Source organism: Nipponia nippon, unplaced genomic scaffold (assembly GCF_047370975.1).
Source record: "Nipponia nippon isolate SJK-2023a ecotype South Korea unplaced genomic scaffold, ASM4737097v1 scaffold_4, whole genome shotgun sequence".
Taxonomy (NCBI): Eukaryota; Metazoa; Chordata; class Aves; order Pelecaniformes; family Threskiornithidae; genus Nipponia; species Nipponia nippon.
Window position 1 is genome coordinate 76013904 of NW_028262358.1, and position 20384 is coordinate 76034287.

Here is a 20384-nt window from a genome sequence, read left to right on the forward strand (position 1 = left end):
TTCTCTAAAATGAAACTTACGAAGTAATATAAACTCTACAAATAGACAATTCTCTAATAAAATAATTTTGATTTCTTCCTAAGAGATTAACACTGAGTTTATGGTTATTTTGTTGTTCAGTCATGGTAGTTGTAAAGTTTTACAGTGAATCTACGAACCTGTCAGCTTCGAATTCTGCTAATCAAAGCTGCTGTAGGTAGCCTTTAAGATCATATCTTAACTTCTGAAGCCTTTGCCAACTTGGTGTTACATTCACATTCACGTGTCCTTCTACTGAAAGGTACTTTATATGTTGGTTTGTCGTAAGGAGGGGACGGAAATATAATCGAGACTTTGATCTCTCAAGGACTTGGCACGTGAGTGTTCTCTCTGACTTCTCCTTACTATGAAATCTTCCTTTGGCATTTCTCTCCAAAATGTACCTTCTGCTTCTTTAGTAATATTGAAACAGGCATAACAGTTCTGGGACTGGCCTGGGAGTACAGATGAGTTCTGTTCCTGGCCCTGCCACTCTCCGATTTGCTGTGTGATCTTGGATGAGTTATAGCCCCATTTCAGTTTGCTTATCTGTAAAATGGAAATAATGCTCATGGAATTTTACAGTAATTTTAAGTTACGTGAAAAGCTGCTAGCATAAAGTTATAGAGATAGGTTTAGTTGAAGTTGCAATACCTCCAGTTAACTTTTATACACTACAGCACTTTAGAAAACTCCTATAGCATAACATATTAATATGAAGAAAATTATGTATAGATGGAATATGGTAGAAATTATCTCGCCTAAGAGATGTAATAATTTCTTTTGATACTGTGAACAGGCGATGTACAGTGCTGCTATCTGCCTTTTCATTTCATTTTATTGGCATTTCACTTCACTTTTAATTTGCCTTAATTCAGAAGTGGCTAAATATGTTCAAACTTTGAAAGAAACTGAATTTAAGTTGGGGGAGAGAAACAGAGTGCGAGTTATAGAAGGAGGTGAAAATAACCCTTTCACAGTCTTTGCATCCACATGTGCATGTATCTTCCTTAGAATCCTAAAACTTCTGAATTTGGGGGTAGGGTAGATATTATCATCAAGACACTGAGCTTTTTTTGCTGGCCACTGAAATGTAGCTAGCTTTGAGAAGCGAGGAAGCTGTTTAGCAGAACACAGCAGTGCTGCACAGTATGTCAGGATACAAAGAACAACATACTGAAAGTATAAGGGAAAGCAGCGTTCGGCCAAACTGGGATCTGGCCAGAAAGCTTGGGCTTAAGTCAAGAATGGTGTTTGAAAACAAAACAAAAAAACCCCATTGCTTGTCTCGGTATGCTTGCCAGCCTCTTCAGCTTAGAAATTGGTAATGGGCTTTACAATAAAGCATTCCTTTAAAATGGTGACCTTTGGAGCCAGGCTAGATTGGCAATACCTTATGCTAGCACAACTTCAGCACAACTGCAAGGTAAGTAAGGCTTGAATGTTAGGCCTTTGTATATTTGAAGAGCATATTCTAATAAACATATACCCTGCTTGCGTATTCCTTCTGCCATCTCACAAGTTGTATTGCGAAGTGGGGCTAGCAGAAGGAAGTAAGGTGGCGAATGCCATCATCTTGAAATCTGCTATGACTGCAAAGCTGACCTTCTAAAAGCTGCAAAATCAAGCTATGTTAGGCCATACCTTTTGTGGAAGGTAGATACAAAACAATCGTAAATTTCTGCAGCTTGCTTGCAGAAGTTCCAGTGTTCAGTTTGGGAATGGGAGGACAAATCTAAGCCATGTTTTCACTTACATAAATGTTTTCTCTTATGAAATTCACATGTACTTAATATAGGGTGCCAGGCTGATCACTGCAGCTGTTTAAAATAGAAAAGCAGATGGAGCAAATAGAAAGATTTACCACACAGCTTGATCTCTTCCCCTGAAGCAGCCATTCATCATCAGCACTGCCGAGACAAACAGCAAAACGAGTTTCCCTTCGGCGCTGCGATTGGGCTTGGAGAGGTGGCAGAGCTGCACAACAGCCTTGGGATTGGCTGAGTGGGAACACACCTCTGGAATCTGTTTATTTCCTAAAAATAAGATACAATCTTTTACAGTTCAGCTAGGGATCTTTTATCTTGCATTTAATATCCAAATAAACTTGAGAAAACACAGTTAACCTCTTTGGAATGGCTGTAATACTTGAGCTAAATGAGTGGAATGAATTCAGTTGTTTTGGTTTGGGGTTTGTTTTTTTTTTTTTTCTCCTCCTGAGTACAATGAGAGCTGTGTGGGTTGTCTAGATCTGTTGTTTTTATTTTTCTGGGTGGGTATATATGATATTGAAGAACTTTCTTCCATCTTAACTAGAGCTGAAAGTTGTTTTTCAGATTTTATAATGTTCTGACCTCGGCTTGTACTAAAAGCAGTTGTTCTTTTAAAGCTGTTTTTATGTCTGCTCTGTAAAATTTTGTTTACACTTGCAATAATGTCTTTCAGTGCTTTTGTAAATATCAAGTTACTATTCCTGATCGTGTTTTAGTGAGCTATGGCTTCTTTCTTTCATTTAAATAGATCTGGAATTTTCTTGGATTTTTTTTTTTTGAAAGTTAAGGACTCAATGTTGTGAAGTCCTATGTAAAATAACTTCAGACCATAACTGAATGAGAGATTTGATCAGCTGCAGTGAATGTTCAGCTGAGTAAGTATTTGGCATAATTGAATACATCAGAACTCATTAACCTACTTCCTCTAAAAAAAAAAATAAAAATCCCAGGGAAGGAAATTATATGGAAAATACATACAACTTTTGTTGTGGTTCATATGAGATGCATACAGAACCAGAAGGCTGTGAAAAGCTAGTTTGTGAGGCAGGAACTCGTGTTTGTTTTTTTTTTTTATCAAGTAACAAGGGTTTGGACAAGCACTAAATACAGGAATATTGACTATAGAATTTATTGCCTTCAGAAAGAAGAGGCAAAGATACATAGGAGAATGAGAAGGGAAATGGATCAGAGGGAAGATTAAAGGCAAGATAAACTGACTACCAGAAAGCTCTTTAAACCCAGGAATAGCTTGTTTTCCCCCGAATAATTGGTTTTGCTTTTGGTATGTTTAAATATTGATAAAGTTAGTAGTTGGTAATACTTAAATTGCCAATCAGCTTTTCAATAAGCACCTATATTTTCCTTATCGATATAGAATTAATGTTTCAAGATTTTCCAAAGACCAGCCTTGCTACGTTATTAGTGTTGCTTAGCCAACATTAAACATTCCATTCCTAAATCTTTGCACCCTCAGTGATGGTTTTATAAGCTTTCACATTATCTCATTAAAATTTCTTGCTCTTTGGAGTGAAGTGATGAGGAAATAATATCTGCACTTATGGAGGAATTACCAGCAAAAGATATTTTAAATTCTCTGATGCACAAGTCTCTTAATTTTGTTTGTTTAAATTCTTAACCCAGGAAAGTGGCTGAGAAAAGCCTTCTTCAGAAGGTTAAAAAAAATAAAAAAATTGTAATTCAACAGCTGCAAATGGGGGAGTGGAATGGCAATGGTTATTGTTGATCTCTAAATTTTTTTTTTTGTTAGTTATAATCTATATAACAAGCAAAGGTGTCTTTTGCTGTAGAGAAAACCTTTTTCCTGTTGAATAGGAATGGGGCAGCTAGCAACCTCATTTCTTTTATGTTCACTTTAATAACTGGTGACTGGAATATTTTTAAATTAGTGTAATTAAGGATAGCTGTGTGAAGGAGGGAGGCTTGTTCACTGATGCAGAGGTTGCTGAAGACCTGCTAAAGCAAGGGGCTTCCCTCTCTGCTTCCCCCACCCCTAGTTTTCTTAGTTTTCTCAGGACCCCTGTAAGAGGTCCTGAGGAGAACCTTTTATATCTATGCTTTAGGGCTGATATAACAACTTAGGGTTTCCTTGGCTTACCAGCATTATGCTTGCATAACCTGAGACTTAGTAAGCCTATGTTGGAGAGTGCAGGCCTTAACACAAAGCCCTTCCCTTTATATCAGTTTTGTTGCTGTTTAGCCCCTTTGCAGAATAAAGGACTCCTCTCTTCCCTTTCTGCAGGGGGAAGAAAGCTAGTGAGGAAATTCTGAGAGTTCTTATTTTGTTCTCTTAAGTGACACTCTCTTAACCTCCTAAAGTATTTGCTGATACTAAGTTGGTTAGTAAAACTGGAAGCTAGTAGCAGAGAGCTTCAAAAAGTGTGATTGGATAGCAGATGGCATTCCATACTGACAAGTGCAAGACATGCATGTAAGGGGAAACAAATTCCCGTTTTGCATACTGTGGTGGGCTGTGCTTTGTGTTTACCACTCAGAAAACAGTGAAATGACAATGGATCTGTCTGTTCCATTTTTGGTCAAATAGCAGACAAAGAATGAAATAAAGAAACATCACAACAATTAATCCAAGGTGTATTCTAGTTAAAAAAAAAAAAAAAGTATAGAGTAACAAGAAGAGCAAATGGAGAAGTGGGGCAATAATGACCAGAAGGACTGGAAAATATTTAAACTAAACAGACTGAGAGTCAGATTGGAATAGAATTGTGAAGGAGTGGTGTGGCACAGTATTAAAATCAGTAGTGTAGAGAATGGGAGCAATATTTCTCCGTTTCCTCCTGATACGAAAGAGTAAAGAGCTTTCAGTGTCATTATTGGGTGGTAGGTTGCAAGCAAAATGAGGTGGCACTTTTTTATTTTTTTAAATAAGGCACAGCTAAGCTTTGAAACTTTATTTCTGTAGGCTAGTATGGCTGCCAGTAGCTTATACTGGTTCCGACAACTAGATACAAATTGGGAGAGGTCTTTGGAAGGGTATTAAAAGCGCTGCCCCACCTCTGGCTCAGTCTGGGTGGCAGATTGCTAGAGGCAAGCAACGAGTGCGTTAGCAAGGCAAGTGGGCTGTGAAACTTCCATCTTATGTTGCTCTCTGGCCCTTTGGTATTGGTTGCTATTCCTGTTAGCACTGACCAAGGGATGACTGTGCCTTTGTCTCAAACACAGGAGTAGTCCTCCCTCAAAAACACAGAAAAACTGGGGTGAGCCACACTGCTGGGGGAGGATTGCACTTGGAAGTGGAAAGAAAAAGGGCAAGGGTCAAAAATATAAATGAGGGGACACTGAGTAAAGCGCCTGTTAACAGGATTTACCTTGTTGAAGGTGTCCCAGGGAGGGCTGTTAGTGGCCAAATGCTTTTTTCAGTGCTCTGCTTATGTATTGAAATGAGAAGTGGGGAAGAAAAAGCAAACCCCATAGTTGCTGGGATACCTGTATAGCTGCGATTGTTAATCCGAACCATTTTCCTCAATGTCTTGGGTCCTCAGACAGGGAGGAATATAAATAAAAAGAGGAGGGGAGAAGTGCAACCAAAATCTCAAAATGGTATTTTAAGGAGCTGATGCTTTTGGCATGAATGAGAGACTGTGTCCTCCTTTCTGCAGAAGGGTCCAGTGAACAGCCGTGGGCTCACCTGTATCCACAGCCCCAGGGAGGACTTTCCAGCTCATGTGCCTTGCGTGCTGTGTATTAGCTCTCAGTAACAGCAACCAGCACTGTTAAAGCCTTAGTTCTCTTATGTAGCTTAACTTAAAATCTTACTGAGATTTAAGATTTTCGTACTGTTTCTCATGGAGAAAGTAGATCAGTCTTGTATACTTGATTAAATAATGTATGTTCATGTTTGGTCCAGTAGTTGTTGTAGTGACAAGGTATATGCAAAAGAAACAGGGCAAGAAAATATTGATAGATAATGCTTTAGTTTGAAACTTATTTCCGTTAGTGAATCTTATCCACTAGAAAGGAGTAGTGCTTGTTGGAGAGTTTGTTGACTCTTATCTCTGCACTGTGGTGGTTTTACTGTTCGAAGATGCTGCTGTTTCCCTAAATTTGATCTAAGTGCAACATTGCCCCACAAATCTCCAGCCAACTCAAATTCATGACTTTGATATCAGAGAAATGATGCCATTTTTAAAGCTAGAAGTGGAAGGCCATGTTAAATTACTTGGTTTTGTTTACTTTTGGTAAGATTTTAAGAAATTGAATTGCTAAGAGATTTGGTTTCTCTTCCCATCTCAATGTCAAAAAGGCTGGACCAGTTTTCATCTTCAGAGGCGAGTATGTTACTAAAATAATATTTTAAAATTCTTGGAAGAATTGGTATAGGAAGAGGTTAGCTTTAGTAATTGTGGGTGATAGGTATCTAGAGATGCTGATAGGAAAGAGCTTAGTGTTGTTTGTTTGTTTTTCCTCAGGGAGGCTGTCACCTCACATTTGACCTGACCAGTGTAACATCTATCTCTTTCTAGCAACAAAAGTTTATCATTTTTTTCTTTTTGATTTGTAGAGCAGTCCTGGATTTTGTCAGATCACCAATTATTTCCAATATTTAAAAGGTGCACAAAGCTTAGCATTGTAAAAGGAGTCCTTAGATTGTAAAAGGCTTAAAACCCAAGACTGTGATTGAAAACTGCATTCTTGAGGCATGGAGGGAACTTTGGAAGCATAGAGTTACTCATTTTCCAGATGAGTTTCTAGATTATGAATTAAATGCCCATGGGGAAACAAGTATGTGCAAAGACATTTCCACCTGTACTTTTTCCCCTGTAAGCATACAAAAGAACACATCAAGCTTGCTTCTAATTTTAAAAAAATAAATCAAAAGTTATATGAAAAGAAAATATTACACATACACTCCTCTTCCTGGGAGAAGGCTTAGAGAGGAATATGGACTACTTGGAGCTGAATTTCATGACACTTTGCATACTGCTGTAAGGCACTAAGGTGCTGGTAATGGCAAAAGAGGCTCCTACACAAAGCAGAACTGAAAGTCTGTGTAGAAATGGTTTAGCACCCTTGTTTGAGTCAGGTCAATCTGGAATTACCCATTGGTATGGGTTTTATAATTCCATTTGCATACATACTGTTCAAATAATAATAAAAAATTCCTAAGAAATACACTTCAGATTTTAACCATGTCCATTAGATGCAAGGAAACCAGGGATTATTTTAATTTCTTTTACTCTAGTCTAAGAAAACTCTTACATCTTAATGTAGATCAATATGATAAAATGGTAGAGTGGTTTGGGTTTGAAGCTGTTGAGTCTGCTGTGGGGAAAGTTCTGTGCCTCAGTCTGATCCGTTAGTCCACTCTTTGCTCCCAGCAACCTCCCAAAACAGTGAGACTTAGAGAATAAGTTGTAGGTTTTGTTTATTGCCTTCTGGTTCTTCAGCCTATAGGATTCTGCCGGAGGGTAGGAAGGCCCTACAGAGGGACCTGGACAGGCTGGGTCATTGGGCCAAGGCCAACTGTATGAGGTTCAACAAGGCTCAGTGCCGGGTCCTGCACTTGGGTCACAACAACCCCATGCAACGCTACAGGCTGGGGGAGGAGTGGCTGGAGAGCTGCCTGGCAGAAAAGGACCTGGGGGTGTTGGTTGACAGCCACCTGAACATGAGCCAGCAGTGTGCTCAGGTGGCCAACAAGGCCAATGGCATCCTGGCTTGTATCAGGGATAGTGTGGCCAGCAGGACCAGGGAGGTGATAGTGCCCCTGTACTCGGCACTGGTGAGGCCGCACCTCGAGTACTGGGTTCAGTTTTGGGCCCCTCACTTACAAGAAAGGCATCGAGGTGCTGGATTATGTCCAAAGAAGGGCAACGAAGTTGGTGAAGGGCCTAGAGCACAAGTCTTATGAGGAGCGGCTGAGGGAGCTGGGGTTGTTTAGCCTGGAGAAAAGAGGAGGCTGAGGGGAGACCTTATTGCTCTCTACAACTACCTGAAAGGAGGTTGTAGTGAGATGGGGGTTGGTCTCCCTAGTAACAAGCGATAGGACAAGAGGAAATGGCCTCGAGTTGTGCCAGGGGACGTTTATATTGGATATTAGGAAAAATTTTGTCACCGAAAGGGCAGTCAGGCACTGGAACAGGCTGCCCAGGAAGTGGTTGAGTCCCCATCCCTGGAGGTATTTAAAAGACGGGTAGATGTGGTGCTTAGGGACATGGTCTAGTGGTGGACTTGGCAGAGTTATGTCAATGATTGGACTCAATGATTTTAAAGGTCTTTTCCAACCTAAACAATTCTATGATTCATGTATTACAGATTAGTTTTATTTTTCATTAAAAATTCTTACATTTACAGGTTTTTATAACCTGGGCAATACATATATGAGTAAAACATGTAATGATTTGATGACATTGAGTAGTGTAGCATCTCATCACATTTACTTTATTAACTAAAATGGAAATGGCCGATTGGGTAACACTGCACACAGGCAAAAACAAGCAAATGTTTAACAATGGTTACAGTGGTTTGTAGGAATGTGTTCACATTGCTCGTAAATGGCCTTCTCTCTGGTTTGGGTTTTTTTAGTGTATATATATATATATATATAGTTGGACTCCTTGCTCTTGGCTTGTCTTTGCATTTGTCTTATTTTTTTAATATCTTAGTTTTAACTAGCATGTATGAGTTACCCAGAATTAAACAAAAGAGATTTCTCTTTTTAAGCAGAGGAGACAAGCCTCTGCTTGTTGCGTTTCATCTTATCACCTCAGTTTAGTGAAGGGGAAAAGATGGAAGGCATCCTCATTCAGGAAAGCACCAATGTGTTGTCTGGTGAAACTGAAAAGGAAGTTGCAGTGATTGAGATGGTAAACTAACTCCTCAACAACAGCAGATGGGGGAGGGCAAGTACAGATGTTTGGCTGGGAAAATGGAAAGTGGATTGGTTGGGTAGCTCAGAGAAGAACTGATTAATTCCTTATGCTGAGAGGCTACAGTAGTTTACAAATAATAAACATAAATTTAAGAGGAAAAAGTGCAAAGTTCTCTTGTGTGTAAGTTTCTTCTTTTAAATCTTCAAGAAAAAGGTGAAGTTATTTTTTAAAAAGTTTGGATTTCTTTTAGAAGAGAGAGGCCAAAATTTTATCCTTGAATGAGGGAAATGTTTTGCTTCAGTTATGCTCACTTGTCCAGGATCTTTCGTCATGCAGCCCAGGGAATAGGCAGAGCGCAAACATCTAATGAATTCTGGAGTTTAATTACGTCTCCTGGAGGAAGTAGGAACATATCTGTTGTGTCAGCAACTAAAAACTAAATAGAAAAATAGATTTTTATCAAATCTGTAATGACTTCAAAGTTAATGTGAATTTAGTACCAATTTCAAAGCTCAACCAAAGTGTTAGCTTCATCAGCTGGTGCTGTTTCTTACAAAGAAGAAACTTAATCTAGAAAGGGAGGTGGAAGCCATATAGAAGTTAATTTCTTCAGGCTAGTTTTTGGAACAGCCTGTACACACCTGTTAGAAGGTGAGACCTGACAGAAGAAATCCAGATTTTTAGTAACACGGTGTGGAGTGTTTTAACGTGTGTGTGTACGTATGTGTGTGTGTATATGTACATAAAACTGTCAGTTATCCCTGTGGGGTTAGATGTAACTTGTTCATTAGACTGTGAACAGTCTAAGCGGGGGGAATGGGAAGGGGGCAGTAATTCCTGAATATACCAGCAGTCCGTACAATGCTGTCGCTAAACATGCAAGTGCTTGCTTTGGTAGGAGAATATTCAGAGTTGGAACCCTGTCTTGGTAGCTATTAGAATTATATTCCCTGTACTGTGGGCCATTACGCTTTCTGTGATATCCTTTTTATCTTGTGTTTCTTGTTAAAATAAATCATAAGCCTGCTGTGATAAATGGCTGAGCAGGAAACACCTTGGTACCCTCAGTGCCTTAAAATAAGAGGTGAAAGAAATCTTTGCCAAAAGGAAGCTGATAAATAATTGCCTCCTACATAGAGGGACCGGACTGAGTTATACCATTCTGTGTTAAGTGGAAACTAAGGCAAAAATATGTAAACAGTTTGTTCGGTCACTGTAAAAGCTCCAGATACTGTAGCTTAAGCCCCCTCCTCTCTGTCTTTACTTATGCAGACAGGTGGCTGTAACCTCTCCGTTTTGAAAAACTGAAGGAAAAGAATGAAATCCCCCAAAGTAACTGTACTTAAGAGTAAAGAAAGACTTGAAACAAAAAGACAGATTACAAGTGACTAATCTAATGTTTGAGGTCACTAAATCAGAGCTGGAGAAAACACTGAATGTGGTTTGATTTGGGAGGAAGACTCAATAATTTGGGTTGGTTCGTTGACTTACAGATCAAATAGAACATGGAAATCACCATGCGTCAAGATAAGTTTTGGTATTTTTGCACCTTCTAGGGCTTTTCTTTTTTATAATGCTACTGCTCAGAAATGTTTCTGTCGGTCTAAAATTTCCACACTACAAATTCTTCTCCATTTTATCCACAGCTATAAACTGTAGCAATAGAAGTACTTTTGTCTTGTCATTACTATGTCTCCATTTGGGAGCTTTATAGCTATACCTGTATTTCTTCCCAAATTAGTATTGCTTTGTATTACTGAGGCAATATTATGTGCAAAACCTGCATAGATATGACGTAACTTTTCCTTGGAAAGGATTGTTATGACCTGTTCTTTGAGAAAGTCTATCCATTTTTTGCAGCAGATCTTTTGATATTTGGCAGGAGCAGTTGAACTACATAAGAGGCCTTTTCTTTTTTCCGCGACCACCACTCAGATTTGTCAGGGGTATAAGTATTAAAAAGAAGGATTTCCCTTTGTGCAGTTAACATGCCTCTGAAAACTTTGCAGCAGTTACGGGCATCGCCTGGGAATAGGAGGGAGCTGTCAGATCGGTTGTGAGGGTGGAGGTGTAAGAGGGTAAAACTGGGCTCTGTCCACAAATCTGCAGTCTAGTCACATAGTCATGGTGGATTTTCCTTTCCCCTGGAGCTGAAATGGGGGAAGAACATTACAGTTGGAAAATAGGTATAAATGTGGCTGTCGACTAGAATTTCTGTCCCCTTAAGTATTGACGTTCTCTTCAATTACATAGTAAATGTGATCCTCACCACAGTCACTGTCTGATTAAATTCCGAGAACATAAACTAAAATTTTATTCAAGGGCAAGTTTAGCCTTTTCCCATGTCCAACTTACATCTTCTAAATTTTTTGATGTAGGATATTATATGGATCAGGGACTATCGAGTTGAAAAAGGGAAGTTCCTGTATGTGCGTACATTGTCCGAGATCTCTGTTGGAGCTCTGTTTCATTGTTGTAGTCTATTTATGCCTTCCTGCAAGTTCTGGAAATGCTGAAACAGCAGAAAACAAGAATGTGGTTCTGAGCAACTGTACAGCAAGTTCTATTTTAATCGCTTTCATCGGCTTTATCCTACAGTGAAAGCTGTGTACTCTATCTCTTCATCATGGGGGGAGGAGGGGGAATTTAAGTTGTAATTAAGCCTTATTTTAATATATGATTTACATATGAAAATCATAAATATAAATCTGTTACAACCTTTCCTAGGACTGTCAGAGCATTATGAATCAATAAGTGGTAGGCTGAACAGTTTTGCACCAGCAATTAAAATACAAGCCTATCGGTACTGCTTCTTTGTCCACAGATTCAGAACTAGGAAAAAAGATAGGAAATGTCGGTTTGCTTCCCAGAATAACAGCATTGCAACATGAATTTGATGTTAAGTAGAAAACTCAAACCTGCTCTGGATTCTGGAGGACTGCGTATTTCATCTCCCTGGAATTTTATACTGGCTGGTTGAGGTAGTTTGACTAGGAAACAGCTATGCACTGTCGGTATTGGTACAGATACTGCGGTAAAAAATAAACCGATAGCCTGACTGTTTTGCAAAGTTTGGAGTTGTTCTTCCTAGGTAGGTTGCATATGTTCTTAGCTTCTGTGTGAAAATTAAGTATTGACTGAAGCAGACAACTCCTGGCTGGCCTGTTCAGCTGACAAATACTTTCCTGTAATATGGGTAAGTCCTAGCTTTCTAAGGAGGTATTGCTGCTAATGCATCCCTTGGGTAATAAATTAGCAAGAATTTTAAATTTCATGTTTACAACATTTAATTGGAGCTCAGGAAATATGAGCTAATGTTAAATATCTACATTACAAGCAATTCTCCAAAATACTTCAGAAAGTGATACTTCTGTTTTAATGTCATTGGCTGCACTGTCACTCAGGCTTTTGCTTTAGTGATACCGCATTGTTCTGCATAGGAAGCGCTCTTTATAAGACACTTGAAGTTCAATTCAAATGTTATGAACATTTAAAATCAGGATTTTTGAGGTTTTGATAATCTTAGCAGTTTTAGAAGATCATAGTATTAAATTCCCAGTTGTTAAAGTGGCTGTAAAGTAACCAAGACATTGAAAAGTAGAGCAGAACCTACCTTAAAATACTGTGAAAAATCCCCCGTCTCCTGAACAAACACTTTGTCTCAGTGTGCTTTGTGGAGCGTTTTATCTCAGAATGTTTCCCGTGTTTGTTAGATGGCTCAGCTCCAGAAGTGCTTTAACATAGTCAGCTTGTTCTTTTCTTGTATACCTCACGGATGACATTTTCCCTCTCTTCATTTTTCAGGTCTGTAATGCATTCCATATTATAATTTCTTCTTTTTCCCTGCACATCCCTGAGATATATATACATATATATATACACACACACACACACACACACACACACATATCCTCACATATCTAAACTCTTCCACGTTCTGTTGTTTCCATATCATGTATAGAACAAGGTTTTATCTTTATGTCCCATGAACTCAAAATTTCATTCAGGCAGAAATGGGACTTCAGGACTGAACTGCTCTAGGACTATTTTTTAAAGGGCACCTTTCCGAATCACCCTCCATTCCATGGGTGCCTGGACATAGAGCACTCCTATAGAAACACATGGTAGATACACATAAGATTCTAAATCGTAATTATTTTATTACTGAGATTAATGTAAGAAAACCATCGACCTAGCTGGTACTCTGAAATCCCATTTTCACTCTGAAGAAATTCAGGATCTCCTGTTATTTTCCTGCACGTGACGTCAGCCCCAAATCCCAGAGTTCTTTCCATAGCCGGTTTCTTGTCTAACGTACCATACTTATCCCTGTCTGTGGCTGCTTTTCTTTGCGTGTCCCTCCTGCATTCCCCTGCATCTCTTAGCTGTCTCTGAAAGCTTGATAACCCTGTAATATAGCATCCTTTCATTCTTCTGCTTGGGGACTTTCCAATCCCCAGATCGTCATCCCTTAGGATTCCTTTCTGAGTGTTCCTGTCCAAGCTCCAGTATGCATCTAATCTAAATATAATTTAATTTAAATATATATTTTTTTTCTAATGTCACTAATATATTTATTCAAGGCTATACAGTATGAGTGTATTCTGTATGTCTTTTAACTTAACTTACTCTGACATATCTTCCAAAACAGCAAAAAAAAGTCCTAAGGTTCTCCCTGTTCTATTACGAGTAAATATCTTGTCTTGGCTACTCTGGAGTCATATATGTGTTTGTAGCATAACAAATCTTTCTCATGATTACATTTTTAGGAATCCTTTCTAAAGTAATGTCTTAATTTAAAAAACTAGTTATATTTAACTTAATTTCTGTTTTCTAACCACTTTATAATTTATTTTGACATACGAAATTTCACTATTACTAATTTTTTGTGATAACATTGTGACAAAAATATTGAGACCTTAAGCCTGGGAGATGTAAGTTATAAGCATGTCAGATATGCTGTTTTGCTCCCACAGAAAAGATCCAGCTGTACTAGCAATCTTAGATTTTCTTTAGCAGAGAGGTAGCATGAATTAGTTACATTGCTGAAGCCTTCTGCTGAGCATCCAGTAGCAGCCTTGACAGTGTTTTGTCTTGATGCATTGCTGGCCAAAGGGAGAATTTGTTCTAGCAGTACTTGTTAGGATGGGCTGAAGGTTAAATTGTTATGACAGTAACCACACTTGGAAACGTAATCTGTTATTGGAAAAATTTCTCCTTGTTGTTAGTATAGGGAAGGGAGAGATTCCTTTGGAACAGGTTGCACAGTAATTAAAATATAAACACTGACTGTATGTAATGTACAGGGTAGGTTTAGACATGGATTAATCAGTACAGCAATAACAATAAAATGGATGCTAGTTTTTTGTGACATCCCTGAAAGCAAAGTGACTCTGGAACTGCTTTGTCAGGCAAGTCTGAGCCTATGGAGGGACAACAGGAAGCCTCGGGTACAATTAACGTGAAACGTGTCAGGCAGCCTTTAGGGAAAGTGGAATGTCTTTTTTTCTTCCCAGTCTTCGGGAGCAGATGAGTTTCGTTTCTCTTTGCACGTATTTCATGCCTAGAGCCTTTTCAAGAGGCAATTCACCATTTCTTCCCTGATGGATAGCGGGCATCTTCCTCCTGTTATGTTCATTTTTCTCCTTGCATCTTTCTTTTCCCTATGGCCCTTTGAGTTTTCTACTTGCCAAGTCTTAAAGCTCCTTTCTTGCTTTGTGGCATTTAAGAAATGATTTTTATATGGCTATTCCCTTTCAGGTACCTGAAACAATATTCTTTCTGCCTATTTCTGCATCAGGTCACCTTTATATTCAGTCCCTTTGGCTGTCTTCTGCTGCAAAATGCATAGGCCAGGAAGCATCTAATAGAATAGCTGAGGGAAAGAAGTGTTTAGGTTGCTAGGCCAGGTTAGAGAATTGTGATAATCTGATTCAGTCTCTTGTATATGTAGGTCATGGAGTTTTGTTTTTCTCCCAGAAGCTGAATATAAGTGTATCTTTCTGAAAGGTCTCTAATCTTGCTTAAAAAATTGAAACAGTGCTGTCCATTTCCTTCCGTAAGAGCTTTCAGGGTTTAATTCTTCTTGCTGCTAGGAAACGGTACCTCTGCAAGATACATTTATGTAATATCAATTTCCATTCGTTGTAGTTTTCTGTGATTTAATTTATGAATCAGAAAAATCTTGATTTTTTTTTTTTCAATCTTTTTCTCCTTTTCAGACACCTTAGCCAGTCTTAGGGGTGTGTATGTATACATCCAAAAAAATCAAGTCATCTCTCAACTTCCTCTTTCATAATTTGGATAGACTGAGGTTTTTAAGCTGTGTACTAAGAGGCACCTTTTCTTTATAAAGTCAAACAGGAGCTGTAAAAATCCTTCCAGTATTTCCAAACAATTTTTGACACCAGGAAAGTCATCATATTCTTAAACAGTCAGATCAACATAGTGTATACAGGGAAGGTTGTCATTTGTTCTACGTGATATTCCTACTGTTATACATTTTGGATCCAATTAGCCTTCTAGGCAGCTGAACCACACTATAAATGCACAGTGGAGCCTGATCTGCAGTTCCCAATGTTCTTTTTGGAGACGGTGCTTTCCGAATTACTTTCCCATGTGTACATGTTGATTATTTTCTTTGTCCTTATGTGTGGGATAGCTAGCTATATTAAAATGTGTTTTCATAGAACCACAGAAATAGGGAAGGTAGGGAAGGACCTGAAGAGATCTATTAGATCTATCAAGATGCCCCAAGGAAGAACCAATTATTATATCTAAGCTGTACATGAAAAGTTTATCTGCCTGTTTTAAAGGCTACAGCAGTCAAGACTCTACAGAATCCCCTTCCTCTTCTCAGTCTCCTTCTCCTTAGGTCAAATGTCTTTGGGGTGTTTTGGCCTTAATCCCTGTTCCCAGTCTTTCTTTCTCAGTCATCTTTTCTAGGCATCTGATCACTTTTGTTGGTGAGAATACAGAGGACAGTGTTCAGTTCACATCTTTGATATGTATTGACCAAAACGATGGGGTAATTCTCCTGATTAGAACAGAGGGGTTTGCTTCCTCTGTCTTGCAAGCTAAATTACTGTGTATGAATCACATTAAGGTTTTGTTGGGTTTTTTTCATGTTGACCTCATGATGCCATAATCCTTTATAGCCTTAACTCTTTTCCAGCAGAGTGTCTCTAGTATCTTGTTTCCCTTTCCTGTCTTTGTGTGGTTGATAATTTCTGTTGGAGAATAATAATTTAAATCTCTTCCCTAAGAATTGTCTTCTGTTTTTTTAGGTGATTCTGGACCATTTCTCCAATAAGTTCAAGTTTGTCCTCTCAGGTTCCCCCAGTCCTTACAAGCTTAGTTATTTTCTGTAAGCATTCTTTCAACTCCATAATTCAGGTCGCCATTCTGTGTAGAATCAGATTTAGGGGGCATTTGCTATGGAATCCCACATGCTATGTCTTTTCATGCTGGCAGTGAGCCATTGATGGCTGCTTTTTCAGCATAAGACAGTTTGTGTTCATATTGTTGTAGTCTCATCAAGGAAAAAGTTTCCTTAGCTTAAAGTCATAATTGTAACATGTACTAGCGTCTTCCCTTCTTCAAACCTACTATCCTGTTGTGGAAGGCAAGTTAGAAAGATTTGTTGAGGATCTGTGTCAAACTGATTTTTGGCACGCAGTCATATATTCTTGTCTAAGCACTTACAAACTGTTTTGCTGAATTTTTATTGTTTGGTTTTTTTTGTTGTTGTTGTTCCAGTTTTTTCAGGAATTGAAATTCAGCTGGGTGAACTGGTTCCTTTTTTATTTCCTTCTTTAAATAAAAGCACTGTTTCTTGTTTCTCTGTTTTTTGATACTTCGCCCATCCTCCATAAATTCTTGAAAACAACACTAGCGGTTTCACTCAATTCTTTATATATTTAAGGTAAATTAAAGAAGCCCAGCCAATTTAAAAAATAACATAAATTCTCTCTAGCCTGACTTTGTCTTCTAGTCTGACAGTTTGTGTTGATGTTGAGCTCTGAGAGTTAAAGAAGGAAACTCAGATAGTTTGTATGAGTAATGTTATCTTTTTATTTTTCCGTTCCACTTATCTCCGAATTCCAAATTTTTGCTTTTAATTCCAGGTTAGGAGGACAATAGATGCTGAAATACTGGACCTTCTGAATTTCTGAGTTTTTGGCAGTCTTTTCACCTTTCAGGGCTATGTAAGTGTGTGTTCCATGATATAGCCATATGTCCATGTGTTGCCTATGTCACAACATCTTGTTAGGTCCTAATTGCATATGTTAGTGGAAATAGCAGCTCTAGCAAATAATTCAAGTTATTTTTGACCATTAACAATATGGACCAAAATATGAGAAGCAAGCAAAGATAAAGTTGTTTCTAACTGGAATATGGACAGAAGATCCAGACAAGGATTTTTATTAAGATAATATCAGGTTAACTTGGCCTTGATACTTGAACTCTTTAACTGAATGTTAGATGGCTTGTACCAATGTTTTTCTGGAGAAGTAGCAATGTGCACTCTTTTATTTGCCTCGACTTATTATTTAGGTCTAATGAAAGAGCAGGAAGTCAGCTATGGCTTTTGTAGCTGAGACCAGTTTCCTCGTCAGGAAAATGCTTTTATTTAAAAAATACATATTGTGTACACACATACTCACGCATTATATTATGGCTAATGCAAAAAGTTTAAAGCCAGATCTCTGAAATAAAAGCTTTTTAGCTATTTTTATGGAAGAAGGTCTTCTCAGTTTATGAATAGCGTTTAAACAGTGCTGTAGTCCCTATATTTATCAAATAGCTGTGAATTGTTTACCAAAGTCCCAGTAATTTACAATAAGATAAATTATAGGAATCTTTCAAGATATTTCAATATTTAGATTTTTCAGGTTTATGCAGGCATATTTGAAAAGGTGAATGTGTGTTTCAGAATTTGAAAAACAGCTAAATTTTCTTGGTTTGACAATTTTCTTGACTTCGACAATTCTTGTCTGATTAAGTTGAAAATTGAGAGAAATGTCCTGTTCAAAGTGAGTATAAAAGTTCCTTTATAAAGGAATGGTTGCATCATGCTAATATAAAATCTCAATAAAACTATAAATACATTTAACTTTTTGAGATATAGCTCTATATTTTGCTTTTAATCTTTGTAATATATTTCTATTTATTAAATAAAGTAAAAAAGAAAATATCTTTTCTTAACAGAAGATAAGTGCAGCCTACCAGTGATTCTTTCCTCCTTCATTTTCTGTAAATCCCCTTTTCATCCAGAATGGAAATCCTTTTTGTAGCCACTCTCTATTGCAATTTTCTCCTTGTGCTTACCCAGATGAGGAGTATTCTCCAACAGTCATGTGGCCTAAGACTGGACCTGAGGACCAAAGAGTCTGGAGAAAAGTCCCTTGTCAACAAGGCTGCCACTTAAACCAGAGACACTCGTGCTTGTATGCCTGTGTCACAGCTGGATGGAGCTGATCTTGGGAGGCAGGACCTGTGCTAGAGCTTGGGCTTTCCTCGTCAAAAACAAAAGCCTGAAATTCTATTTGTAAACCATTAGGCAGGTGTGCAAAAAAGATGGTATTCCTGGAAACAGGCTGATTGGCAGGGCCTTTTAGATATTTAAGCACAGTTGCAAAATGAGTGAGTCATGCCAAGCTTGGCTATACACACTGTAATTTATGACCAGAGTTCTGCTTGCTTAAAATTGCAGTGTAGCTGTACAAGTTCTCTAAAGGCTCAGGCAGACAAGACCTGAATTTCCAAGCTTAGCAAAGAAAACTTCCTTTACCTCTCCCACTTTTTTGAAGGGGGAAGAATAGCATATCACACAGGCTTTCTCAACTACTTTAAAGACTGTTGAAAATCCATTTAAACTTTTGTGCTAGTCTCACTGAGCAATGCAGCATACGTTTTTGGAGTAATATAACCAATGTCTGTTTGCCAATTTGTGTTTTGAAAAATTATATGCATTACAGTATTCATATTATATTTATCATAGACAGCATTTCCAAATATTAATTACAGCATATACCAAAATTTACTGTATCGTTTTGAGCTGTTATCACACAGGCTATACAGCAAGCAGATTTCTTTGGTTTTGATATTTATGATTTGTCAGTTCTAGAATTTCTTCATTGTACCTGAAGACACACAGAAGAGAGTCATTTCCCTTTCCTGCTTTGCTTATGCATCTCTCTGAAACCATATTATTACTGTTCAGGTAACATGTTTTTTGTTTTAGAGGGTGTATTACCATATTTGAGAAATAAGGGAGGCTGTTTCTTCAGCATACAAACTCTGTGGATGCCCAAGTAATGGCTGAATGAGTGATTCTTGAGTTTCTTTTCTGTCCTTCCCCATTTATACTCGTATGAAATTAGCATTTCACCAATAAATTGATATCAAGAATCCAGCAGAATTATTTGAATGCAGTTACAGAGAACTGTATGCTAATTCTGAATTATAAGTAAACAACATGCAGATATGTGGATTATGCATATTTAAATTTGCTAATTTGGAAGCCGAGCTTTTCATAAATATCTTGTCTGAAGCTGAAAAGGACCAAAATTGGAATCCTGCTTGGCTTATCCAGTATTGATAGGCCATGTCAAGTTCAAATACTTATCTTCAAACTTGGAGTTTTCATGTTTAAAGCCCAGAATTACTTGCACATATGTCACACAGAGCTTTTGTTATCCTAGTGAATTTATCAGGATGAAGAATTGAAACTGAATTTCTGTCTTTATTATAATATAGTCCTACAGTGTCTCTTATCAGATCTTAAAGTGCTTACACTTTCACAAAGAAACCACAGCAGTAGCTGTTCCCAGGCTGACTTGACAGTACTGCAAGAACAGCAGCATACGTTTACATAGTTTTGTTAGTAGTCTGTTTTGCAAATGTTGTTCCATGCATAACCCAGCTCATCAGTAAAATATGAGCTGTTTTGAGTCCTGATGTAAATAAATGTACACTGGGTTATAAAAGCTTCTTACTGATTTGGTTTTATCTCTTGTTTAAGCCATTTGTAAACAGTGTTTAAAAAGGTACACACATAGCTTGTGACAGTTTAACCAAACCCATTTTTAAATACTTGGTAGCAGTTTAACTACAAATACTGCATATAGCTAAGGCTATAAAAAGATTGCTTTCTCAATGGATCTTGTCTCCTCTCACGACATGGTTATCTGCCGAGCACAGCAACTTGCATGAATGCTTGCTGCTTTTGACTGCTGTTAGTTTGGTGAACTCTCTAGTAGAGTAAGAATGAATCCGGTGGTGGCCCAGGATTGAGCAGCATCAGCGAAGCCATTTTAGCTGTTTGAAAACCAATACTGTTTCTAGTTTTGTGTGGTTGTTAATGATCTAAACAGAGTGATATTGCAAGTATGTATCTGGGATGTAACTTGACCTTCCTTATGATTGGGTGTCTTCCAGGAGGCATAGACCTCTTTCTCACATTAAGAGGCAAAGTTTATTAGCTCTGAAATGGTGACAACAGTGTTCGTGTTGGTTTCTGCACTGAAGCTGGCTTGCGTTCAGACACCTTCTTGCACTGGCACAGTAAGTGTAGGCCTGCACTCTGTAGGTGCGCACTTTAGACTTTTGGACCCAAATGAATTTGCAAGACAACCTGTACAACTGTATAAAACTTTTTTAAAAAGCATTTGTTTATGGCCTAAGTATATTTCATATGGAATCACTGAGATACAGTGCAAAGGCGACCAAATAATGCTGCTTG

At 38.1% G+C, this 20384-nt stretch overlaps 1 protein-coding gene across 2 annotated transcripts in view; it reads left to right on the top strand.

The window, feature by feature from the left end:
* SESN1 (sestrin 1) overlaps positions 1-20384 on the top strand; it is an 85973-nt gene that overhangs the window by 24374 nt on the left and 41215 nt on the right. The window contains exons 2-3 of one of the 2 annotated variants that reach the window (XM_087774286.1): positions 16765-16845; positions 18762-18863. The exons of the other annotated variant lie outside the window; for it this stretch is intronic. The gene's annotated coding sequence lies outside the window, so the exon portion shown is untranslated. The remainder of the gene's footprint in view (positions 1-16764; positions 16846-18761; positions 18864-20384) is intronic. 2 annotated transcript variants of the gene reach the window in all.